Source organism: Neoarius graeffei, chromosome 24, assembly GCF_027579695.1.
Source record: "Neoarius graeffei isolate fNeoGra1 chromosome 24, fNeoGra1.pri, whole genome shotgun sequence".
Classification (NCBI taxonomy): Eukaryota; Metazoa; Chordata; class Actinopteri; order Siluriformes; family Ariidae; genus Neoarius; species Neoarius graeffei.
In genome coordinates, this window is record NC_083592.1 from 60,718,904 (window position 1) to 60,729,934 (window position 11,031).

At 43.4% G+C, this 11,031-nt stretch overlaps 1 protein-coding gene across 1 annotated transcript in view; it reads right to left on the reverse strand.

Moving 5' to 3' along the window:
- The window catches only part of chek2 (checkpoint kinase 2), a 49,467-nt gene extending 38,703 nt beyond the window's left edge, over positions 1 to 10,764 (reverse strand). Inside the window, exon 1 of the mRNA XM_060907587.1 lies at positions 10,503 to 10,764. The gene's annotated coding sequence lies outside the window, so the exon portion shown is untranslated. The remainder of the gene's footprint in view (positions 1 to 10,502) is intronic.
- Positions 10,765 to 11,031: the final 267 nt, after the last annotated feature.

Below are 11,031 nucleotides of genomic sequence, written 5' to 3' on the forward strand. Positions count from 1 at the left end.
GCATCCAAAGAACACCATACCTACTGTGAAGCATGGGGGTGGAAACATCATGCTTTGGGGCTGTTTTTCTGCAAAGGGACCAGGACGACTGATCCGTGTAAAGGAAAGAATGAATGGGGCCATGTATCGTGAGATTTTGAGTGAAAACCTCCTTCCATCAGCAAGGGCACTGAAGATGAAACGTGGCTGGGTCTTTCAGCATGACAATGATCCCAAACACACCGCCCGGGCAATGAAGGAGTGGCTTCGTAAGAAGCATTTCAAGGTCCTGGAGTGGCCTAGCCAGTCTCCAGATCTCAACCCCATAGAAAATCTTTGGAGGGAGTTGAAAGTCCGTGTTGCCCAGCGACAGCCCCAAAACATCACTGCTCTAGAGGAGATCTGCATGGAGGAATGGGCCAAAATACCAGCAACAGTGTGTGAAAACCTTGTGAAGACTTACAGAAAACGTTTGACCTCTGTCATTGCCAACAAAGGGTATATAACAAAGTATTGAGATGAACTTTTGTTATTGACCAAATACTTATTTTCCACCATAATTTGCAAATCAATTCTTTAAAAATCAGACAATGTGATTTTCTGGATTTTTTTTCTCATTTTGTCTCTCATAGTTGAAGTGTACCTATGATGAAAATTACAGGCCTTTCTCATCTTTTTAAGTGGGAGAACTTGCACAATTGGTGGCTGACTAAATACTTTTTTGCCCCATTGTAAGGCAACAACCAATCCTCGCTCTATTTAATTCCTTACAACTACCATGACTAATTCTGTACTTAAGGTACGTACATGGAATATTAGAGGCATACATCATCCTGTGAAAAGGAAAAAAAATATTGGCATATCTAAAAAAAGAAGGGGTTGACATAGCACTACTTCAGGAAACACACCTAAAAGACATAGAACATGAAAAACTTAAACGGGAATGGGTGGGACAAGTATTTTTTTCGTCTTTTACATCCAATAGCAGAGGAGTTTGCATCCTTATTAACAAATGGCTTCCTTTTATGCTAGAATCCTGTACTAAAGATAATGGAGGAAGATATGTTGCAATAAAGGGACGCCTGTTTGGCGAAAATATTTCTATTTTAAATGTTTATGCCCCACCAGGTCTCCCTCCTGATCTCATAACAAAAGCTTTCTCAGAATTAGCGGAGTTGGACTGTGCTCAGTCAATTGCTGGCGGTGACTTAAATTGCATATTAGACCCTCGCATTGATAAGTTACCTGCTGAAGAAACTAACCCTACTAAACGGCGCGAGCAACAGCTGATGTATGTGAAGAACTAGGCTATTTGGATGTGTGGCGAGCATTAAATCCAAACAACAAAGAATTCACATTCTTCTCTGGAGTGCATAAAAGTAGCTCTAGAACAGACTACTTGTTTGTTCCTAAAACAATGTTGTATTCTGTTTCATCTTGCGATATTGGGAGCATTACGATATCGGACCATGCCCCGGTTTACTTAAAGTTCTCACATGGAGAGGCTCAGCAACGATCGAGTAAATGGCGGTTTAATAATCATCTGTTGAATGACCCGAATTTCACTTAATCAGCGCTCAGCGTTAAGTGGGCACCATTCCTAAGTTGGATCGTTAGTGTCATGAGTCTGTCATTGATTGGGTTGGGATTCATTCCCTGAGTGACTAGTTTATTATTGATAGCAAAACCAACACCTGCTTCTTTCTTTTCGCCGCCACTCCAAAATATTGTATGGCTTCTCTCAATTACGTTACCTGAGCCAGGTCGCCTAACTTCACTCAGTGCGCAAATGTCAATTTGTGCTTTCTCAAGCTCTCTGCAGATGATTGCTGTTGCACGTTCAGGTCTTATAGAGTCCGCATTATCATTTGTTGTTCATACATTCCATGCACCGAGAATTAAAGGATGATATCTTTGAGATTCTTCTGCTGTCTTGCACGGTCTTCGCATATTTCTCACCACTGCTGTACGATGTGGAGCATCGGTTGCCCCGTATGCGGTAGCCTGATCTCCACACCTATCATTTACTGTATCCATATTAAAAAAATGAGGCTGCACCATAGATGACGACACTAATCGGTGCTATTTAGTGTCACTTGGCAGTAATCTTCTGTAGTTCGGTGGCACAGCATAGCTGAGACGACCGCAGAAAAAAAACCTGTTGCTTTTTGCCAGGACTGCTGCCAAGTTGACAAACAGAACTGCCATTTGCCGGAAACCACTGTCGATTTGACACCACGGAACCGCCACTATTTGCCCATAGCTGGGGCCCTGATGGGTGCTACCATCCCGGGCCAGGATGGACCCGAGAGCAGTGGTGACTAAGGGGTAGCTCCACACATCCCCAGAACTTCAGGACTCCCGAACTGAAGCCTCACCACCGGATGCAGTTTTCAGTCATACCCAGGACCAGTGTCCTGTTTTACACTGTGGTGTGCTGGGGGGGCAGCACATCCAAGAAGGACACATCCAGGCTGGACAAACTGATCAGGCGGGCCGGCTCTGTGGTCGGCATGAAGCTGGACTCTCTGGTGACGGTGGCAGAGAAGAGGTCTATGGACAAACTATTGAACATCATGGACGATGCCAGTCACCCTCTGCACACCATCATCAGCAACCAGAGGAGCCTGTTCAGTGACAGAATGCTCCTTCCCAAGTGCAGGACGAACAGACTCAAAAACTCCTTTGTCCCTCACGCCATCAGACTGTACAACTCCTCTCTGGGGGGGGAGGGGTAACAGGAGGACAGAGGACGGGAAGGAGCAGTAGCCTAGCCTGACAATAAGCAATACCGGACAATGTGCAATATAAAGTGCAATATCTCTCCTACCGCCACCCCCCCCACCTTTTCCCCCCTCCTTCCCCTCTCTTCACATATTTGTATATGTAAATAATTTATTTTAATTTATCTAGAAGTTCTCTATTTCTTTTCTCTGTTTATCTGTAATGATGCTGCTGGAACCTTAATTTCCCTGAGGGAACCCGCCCAAAGGGATCAATAAAGTTTTATCTAATCTAATCTAAATCTAATAGAAGGTGATAAAAATAATCCTAGATTCCTATTTAATACTGTCGCAAAATTAACCAGGAATAAGTCCACTATAGACACATGCACACCTGCAGTATGTAGTAGCAACAACTTCATGAATTTTTTTAATGACAAAATTCAGAATATCCGACAAAAAATTCAAACTACTAATTTAAGGTCAGACAACATAAGTGACCCTGTAGTTAACAATATAACTGTATCAGATCAGCAATTAGAATGTTTTACTCCCCTTAGAGAAACTGAATTACTTTCATTAATCTCGGCATCAAAAGCCTCAACTTGTGTACTAGATCCCTTACCTACACGTCTATTCAAACAGATAATACCTGAAGTAATTGAACAGCTTCTAAAAATAAATTCTTCTCTCAGGATCGGCTATGTACCCAAATCCTTTAAACTAGCAGTTATCAAACCCCTGATTAAAAAACCTGACCTTGATCCCTGTCAGCTGTCCAATTATTGGCCAATATCAAACCTCCCCTTTATCTCCAAGATCCTTGAAAAAGCTGTGGCACAGCAGTTATGCTCATATTTACATAGGAATAACATCTATGAAATGTATCAGTCAGGATTTAGACCTCATCATAGCACAGAGACAGCTCTGGTTAAAGTAGTAAACGACCTGCTGTTGGGTCTGATCAGGGCTGTGTCTCGCTGCTTGTGTTGCTTGACCTTAGTGCAGCATTTGATACCATTGATCATTCCATTCTTCTGGATAGACTAGAAAATGTTGTGGGAGTTAAGGGAACGGCCTTGTCCTGGATCAGCTCTTATTTAACTAATCGTTATCAGTATCTCATCTCATTATCTCTAGCTGCTTTATCCTGTTCTACAGGGTCGCAGCAGAGTCCCGCACGGGTCCATTTTTTGAGATCCGCACCCACCCACATCCGCACAGTACAGCACTGGACCCACCCATTAACCCATGATTATATCAAAGTTAAATCCGCACCCGCCTGGACCCGTTAACATCCCACCCGTTACCCACCCGTGCCCGCGAAAAAACACACAATTTAAAGCATACTAATATTGCACTTTATTTTTTCGATGTGCCTCTCAACGAAAAACAACGTGACGGTATGGAAAAATACACTCAATTTGTTCCTCTTTTCTTTCAGATTTTCGTAGTAAAAGTAACGATAAACACGGGCATTTCCTGTACCGGAGCCCTAAATAACACAACGGAAAATGGAAAAAAAAGTCAGTTTAAAGTAAAATAAAATCAGATAGCAGATGTAGGCCTGCCTTAATTTGATCCAAGGTTACTGTGAAGGAACAGTATATCGTCCACAGTCCCAGGTTTGAGCTGCATTCTGCGTTCTTGGATCACAAATCCAGCAGAGGAAAAGTCTCTCTCACTCGCAGCACTGGATGCAGGGACTGAGAGAACACCTCACGCAATCATTGCCAAATTGGGGAAATCCTTTTCATGTTCTTTCCACCACAAAAGGACGTTGAAGGAATCCCCCTTATGTGGCTTGAGTTCAATGTATGCTGAAACTTCATCTTCGTTCAGCTCGGTGTCATCGCTGGAATCCTCCACATCGGATAAATGATCAGATGGAGACAGACGGGGTCTTTTCGCCGCTTGGTTCACAACGGCGGAGCTGTGGCCTGGTGTGGTGTCGCGTTTCTCGCGGAGTTCTGTTAAAATAGAAACAATAATAAATGTGATGAAAATTAAAATCTACTTGTTCATACTAAAAAACAAATAGGCCTATGTACGAACTACAGACTAAATAGCTTACCTTCCACAAGATGTCGAGCTTCATTGTGAACTCCGATTATGTCAGACCCACTGGGCAGCAGTTTCAGGCTTTTCAATTTTGGGTGTAAAAACATAGCCAGTTTATGCAGGGGGTGTAGTTGAAATTTCTCATCAAGGACCTTGAGACATTTTTCCTTCAGCGATGGCAATGTCATGCTGTCAGTCGAACACTGCTGTAGGTGACGTCTTAGGCGCTCCAACCACACAGCTGTCAAGTGAAGAGTGGGAGCTTTGGAGGCTTCTAAGGCTTTGGTTGCGTCTTTGAATCGTGCCAAAAAAGCCACAATTTTGTGCAGTCTCCCTGCTAATGGGAGTCAAACGGTCTTCTTCTCCTCGCTCCTCTAAGAGAACATGGATGGCCTCGTACTGGCTACTGATTGAGTCAAGCATTGTGTGAAGCGAGTTCCACCGTGTTTCCACGGATGCTTTCAGTGTTTTCTCCAGACGACTCTGGAGGTGTGACTGCTTAAAATAAGTCACGAGCAATTTGGCAGACTCAGTGAATCCAGAAATCTCTTCACCAAACTCATCTTCGTCTGTGTGCTTTCCAAGTGTGGTATGCAGTACTGTGTTCAGGGTATGCGCTGTGCAATTCAACCTGGTGTCTGTACGGAGAGCAGCAACAATGTTTGAGCCTTTGTCAGTTACATACACCAGTTTAGGAAAAAACTCTTCAAGTCCGAATTTACGGAGTGCATGGATTAAAGCTGGCCTAATGTTGTCGGCTGTTTTGTGTAACGTGCTGTCCCATTCTGCGGTGCAAAGCACTCGCTCCTTCAGCACCCAATCTCTGTTGATGTAATGTATGGTCACACAGAGATAGCCTACTTTTCGGAAATCATCAGTCCAGAAATCAAGCGTAACAGCCCCGTTACAGTCAGTCATTTGTGACCTTAGCTCAGGAGTAATGCTTTGTCTGGTGTCATCGGCACACTTCTTAAGTCTACAAGAGAGAGTGGTTGGATCGGGCAAAAGTTGCTGTGCATCCACTGCACCTGCCCGCGCTCTGACATTGATTAAACCCTGAGCCAATTCCAAAAATCCAACGCCACTCACTGTCTCAAAGGACCTAATGTCCTGACTCACAAAATTCACAGCCAACTGCGCTATGGTCTCCTTGTCCTCCCTCCTTGGAGGTTTGTAGCTTTGGGGAAAAAAACTTTCGATTGTTGAGCTGCTGGTGGCACCTGTGGTTGTCGTCCTTGTGCAGATCTCTGCATGTTTCCTCAGGGAAGATGTCCCCAGTTTCTGACTGTCATACGCAAGGGTTTTCTAACATGCTTTACAAGCTGCATATCCAGTCACCATGTTGTTGTCTTCATCAGCTATCAAGCCAAATTTACTCCAAATTTCAGACTTCGCCCTGGAAGAATCATTGTTAACTATTTTATGTGTACCCTTAGCCAACTTCAGTTTTATCTCATCCGACATGACGATGCCTGATGCTAGAAATTTGCAGCGGTCGCAGTTCAGTGATGTAGGGTAGGATATACGTTAAATATTGTAGCAGCCTACTGAGCACATTGTGATTATGGCCATCTCTCTCTCTCTCATTATCTCTAGCCGCTTTATCCTTCTACAGGGTCGCAGGCAAGCTGGAGCCTATCCCAGCTGACTACGGGCGAAAGGCGGGGTACACCCTGGACAAGTCGCCAGGTCATCACAGGGCTGACACATAGACACAGACAACCAGTCACACTCACATTCACACCTACAGTCAATTTAGAGTCACCAGTTAACCTAACCTGCATGTCTTTGGACTGTGGGGGAAACCGGAACACCCAGAGGAAACCCACGCGGACACGGGGAGAACATGCAAACTCCGCACAGAAAGGCCCTCGCCGCCCACGGGGCTTGAACCCGGACCTTCTTGCTGTGAGGTGACAGCGCTAACCATTATACCACCGTGCTGCCTGCTATCGGTATGTTGATGTAAATGGTGATTTTTCTCAACATACTGAGGTAAAATTTAGTGTTCCATAAGGTTCTGTCTTGGGTCCACTGCTTTTTTCTTTATATATGTTACCTCTGGGTGATATTATTTGTAAACATGGTATTAGTTTCCTCTGTTATGCTGATGACACACAGTTGAATGTTTCTGCAAAACCTGATGAGAGACACCAGCTTAATAGAATTGAGGAATGTGTAAAGGACATTAGACACTGGATGCTTATTAACTTCCATCTGCTTAACTCTGGCAAGACTGAAGTACTTGTACTCGGACCACATGCAGCTAGAAGTAAGTTTTCTGATTCCACAGTAACTCTGGATGGCCTTTCTGTTTCTTCACGTGCAGCAGTAAAACCTTGGAGTGATTATTGACCCCAGTCTTTCATTCAAAACTCACATTGATAACATTACCCGGATAGCTTTCTTTCATCTCAGAAATACTGCTAAGATAAGAAATTTAATGTCACTACATGACGCGGAAAAACTAGTTCATGCTTTCGTTACCTCCAGGTTGGATTATTGTAATGCCTTACTGTCTAGATGGTCCAATAAGTGCATAAACAAGCTCCAGTTAGTTCAAAATGCAGCAGCAAGAGTCCTTACTAGAACTAGAAAATATGACCACATCACCCCTGTCTTATCCACACTGCATTGGTTCCCAATCAAATTTCGTACTGATTACAAAATACTACTGTTGACCTTTAAAGCACTGAATGGTCTCACACCACAGTACCTGAGTGAACTTCTGGTCCTCTATGACCCGCCACGCCTACTTAGATCAAAAGGTGCAGGCTATCTGCTGGTGCCTCATATAGTGAAGGCTACATCAGGGGGCGGAGCCTTTTATTACAAAGCCCCACAGTTATGGAACAGCCTTCCAAGTAGTGTTCAGGAATCAGACACAGTCTCAGCGTTTAAGTCTTGGCTGAAAACATATCTGTTTAGTCAAGCCTTTTGTTAGTGGTGTTTATGAGGTAAAGGAGTAGATCTGGAGGGTCCTCAGACAGAGTGTTTTGGTAAACTGGGATGTATGGATGCTGTCAGTCCCCACTCGCTTGCTCACTCGAGTTTGTTGACAGTGTAGTGGCTGCTGCTTTATGTCCCGGGGCTCCTTCATGCCTGTGTTACCTTCTGGCTCTCTCCTTTTAGTTATGCTGTCATAGTTAGTTTTGACGGAGTCCCTGCTTGTACTCAGTGCAATATGTACACTGTTCCTACTTATTCAGGTGACACTGGGCATACCCAACAACCTGTGTTTTCTCCCCCCCCCCCCCCCAAAATCTGTCCCTCTGAGTTACATGTTGGTCCTGGGATCAAGATGATGACCTCTTCTGCTCCTCGGACCTGCCTGATCCATCCTGGTGCCGTGTCAGGTTGGAGTCTCATCACATCGCTCCTGTGGAGGACGGCCCAATATGGACAGTTGAAAGTCACACTTGGAGGACACTCTGGACACTTCCGGTAATGCTGTTATGGCTAAGGACTACAGCTGACTTGCTAACTTTAGGACTGCAGTTGCCATGAACAGTTTTGCACTCAAGTTTCCATCAATGAAGAGTTTATAACATCAACGAAACTGACTTCATGTTAAAACTGTTAATGTTATAGTCATGTTGCCTGCTGTTGTCCAGGTGAGGATTGGTTCCCTTTTGGGTCTGGTTTCCTTCGAGGTTTCTTCCTCGTGTCGTCTGGGGGAGTTTTTCCTTGTCACTGTTGCCACGGACTTGCTCATTGGGAATAGATTAGGATAAAATTGGCTCATGTCTTGGATCATTCAGATTCTGTAAAGCTGCTTTGGGACAATGTCTATTGTTAAAAGCGCTATTGAGGTATTTCACCCACGTGACCAAGTCATGTGATGCTGCCATTTTGGACGGCACGGCTCGAATCAGTTTGAATGCGAGGAAGGCGACAAACGAAAAACATAAAAGAAAAAGGAGCGAGATGCAGAAAACACCTTCACTATCGGTATTTGCAAAAATTGAGGTTAGCAGGCTTAGAGAACGATGTTTACCTGCTTCCACCAGGATTGTTCACTGACGTACGAAAGTACACGAAGCCCTCGTCTTTACCTGACTTCGGCCCACATGATCTGTATACCTATGTCGTTAAAAACCCATCACCATACACAGGTATTGATCTGAAAGTGTATAAGAGTTTGGATACCTACAAATATTTTGTGTCAGGCTGGGTAACATGCCTACATCAGCGGGTCGTCCCTGGAGCCAGTGGTCACCATCTTATTACAGCTAAGGTTTGTTCACATTTTCATTTACTTTCGGTCCTCAGGATAAACAAAATGTTATTAAATGTCATTGAAATAGCTTCTTAGTCTGTTGAGACATGGCCCGTTATAAATTTGCTGTTACCAGGCAATGACCAAGAACTGTATTATTAGGGTCGGTGTAGTTGTAGCAGTGTATTAGCAACTAGCTGTTAGCACTAGCTAATGTCAACAACATCATAGCTGGTATGTTACTGTAGCAATGTTTACGTTCAGTCATTTGGATGACTGTTAAAACCTTTCAGTCTCAAGTTTTTCCTTTACTGTATTTACTAGTTTACTGAGCTAGCGCGCTCGGGCAAGGTGGGAGCTAGCGCGCGCTAGCCTGCCGGCGGGCTAGCTCAGTAAACTAGTAAATCCAGTAAAGGAAAAACTTGAGACTGAAAGGTTTTAACAGTCATCCAAATGACTGAACGTAAACATTGCTACAGTAACATACCAGCTACTGTTGTTGACATTAGCTAGCTTGACATTCAAAATGGCAGACACCGGGGAGTCACATGACCCTGTGACGTCAGGTGAAATACCTCAATACAAACAAACTTGACTTGACTTACTATTTAATTTTACCGCCATCTACTGGATTTTAAGATGCATGGCATCGTTGAGTGTAGACATCCGTTGATGCCACATGCTATATTTCGCAATGCTCGCAAATGTGAAACTAAATTTGTGTGAAATTAAATTCTCAGGTCCCCATGAGTCAGATCCACTCCAAAATTTAATGGGTTCTTTCACAGTCCTTGCTTTCCATCAAGTATCATGTTAGAAGGTTTTGTGCAATTCTGCTTACATACAGACAAACAAACAGACTGCACTGAAAACATAACTTCCTTGGAGGAGGTAATAAATAAATAAATAAAATTAAAAATGAAAAAAAAGTGATGTTTACAGGAACACTATCCCATTGTCCTTGTGGATGGCTGTGCAAAAATTAAACATTCAAACAAAACATACACCAGGGAGCCTAGAGTTTTCAATATAATAAATATATTTCACTGGCAAGTGACCATAAAAGTCACCCAGTGGACATTTCAACTACATTCACAGTAAAGAGAGGCTGAACTCTGTACCATATGCAAGTCTTACTTCACATCGTATCACTGGGGATCAGTATCAAATCATATCGCTATCAGCACATCCCTAAATACAACACTGCACTAATGATAAATCATGATCATATTAATTATTAAAAGAATGATCATGAGATGAGATGATCATGAGCATTCAGTGATGTCATGTTTGTTGAAAGGTGCTGAAGGTGGGCGTGGCTAACGGTGTCTGTGTGATGGTGTGAAACAAAAGGCCTATATTTGTCTACAACAATATTTATTATTATCAATAATTTAAAATAATAATGCATAATCATGTATAATAATAATAATTATTATTATTATTAATGAAGTTTGCCAGTGGAAGAAGGAAATAAGCATAAATTAATTTGAATAAATATTATTAAATCTGAGACTTACCGGTAACCAATGCTAAAGTGACAGAGTCTAAACTTCAGAACAGAAACCGGAAGTTAATCTGAAAATAACATCAGTGTTACTGAAGCGCGGGAGGAAAACGCACGCGACACCCAGGATTAAAAAAAAAAAAAAAATCTAAGCAGAACACCGCACGTGCACTCGTATCATGTGGCTCACGCGCGGATGTTTATGATGAAAGTGCAAGTTTGAACAGAAGTTAAACCCAGCGCGCGCTACCTACAGTCTCTCCACATGCACGAAATTGCCGGGAAGCACGCGCGCGTCCACGAACTTTCCTGCAACCAATCAGACGGAGCCAAGCTGGGCTGCTGGGAAATGTAGTTTTAATTGAATCAGCTTTTTTTAAACACATTTTTATTCAAGAAAGGAAGTACAGCTGGCCCGTAGCCAGGGGGGATCGGAGGGTTCGTTCGATCCCCCCCCCCCGCGACATCACCCCACCCGGACACACACGCCCCTCAAGATTACTCAAGATTTATTCATTTGTTCATGTCCGATGAATATACAT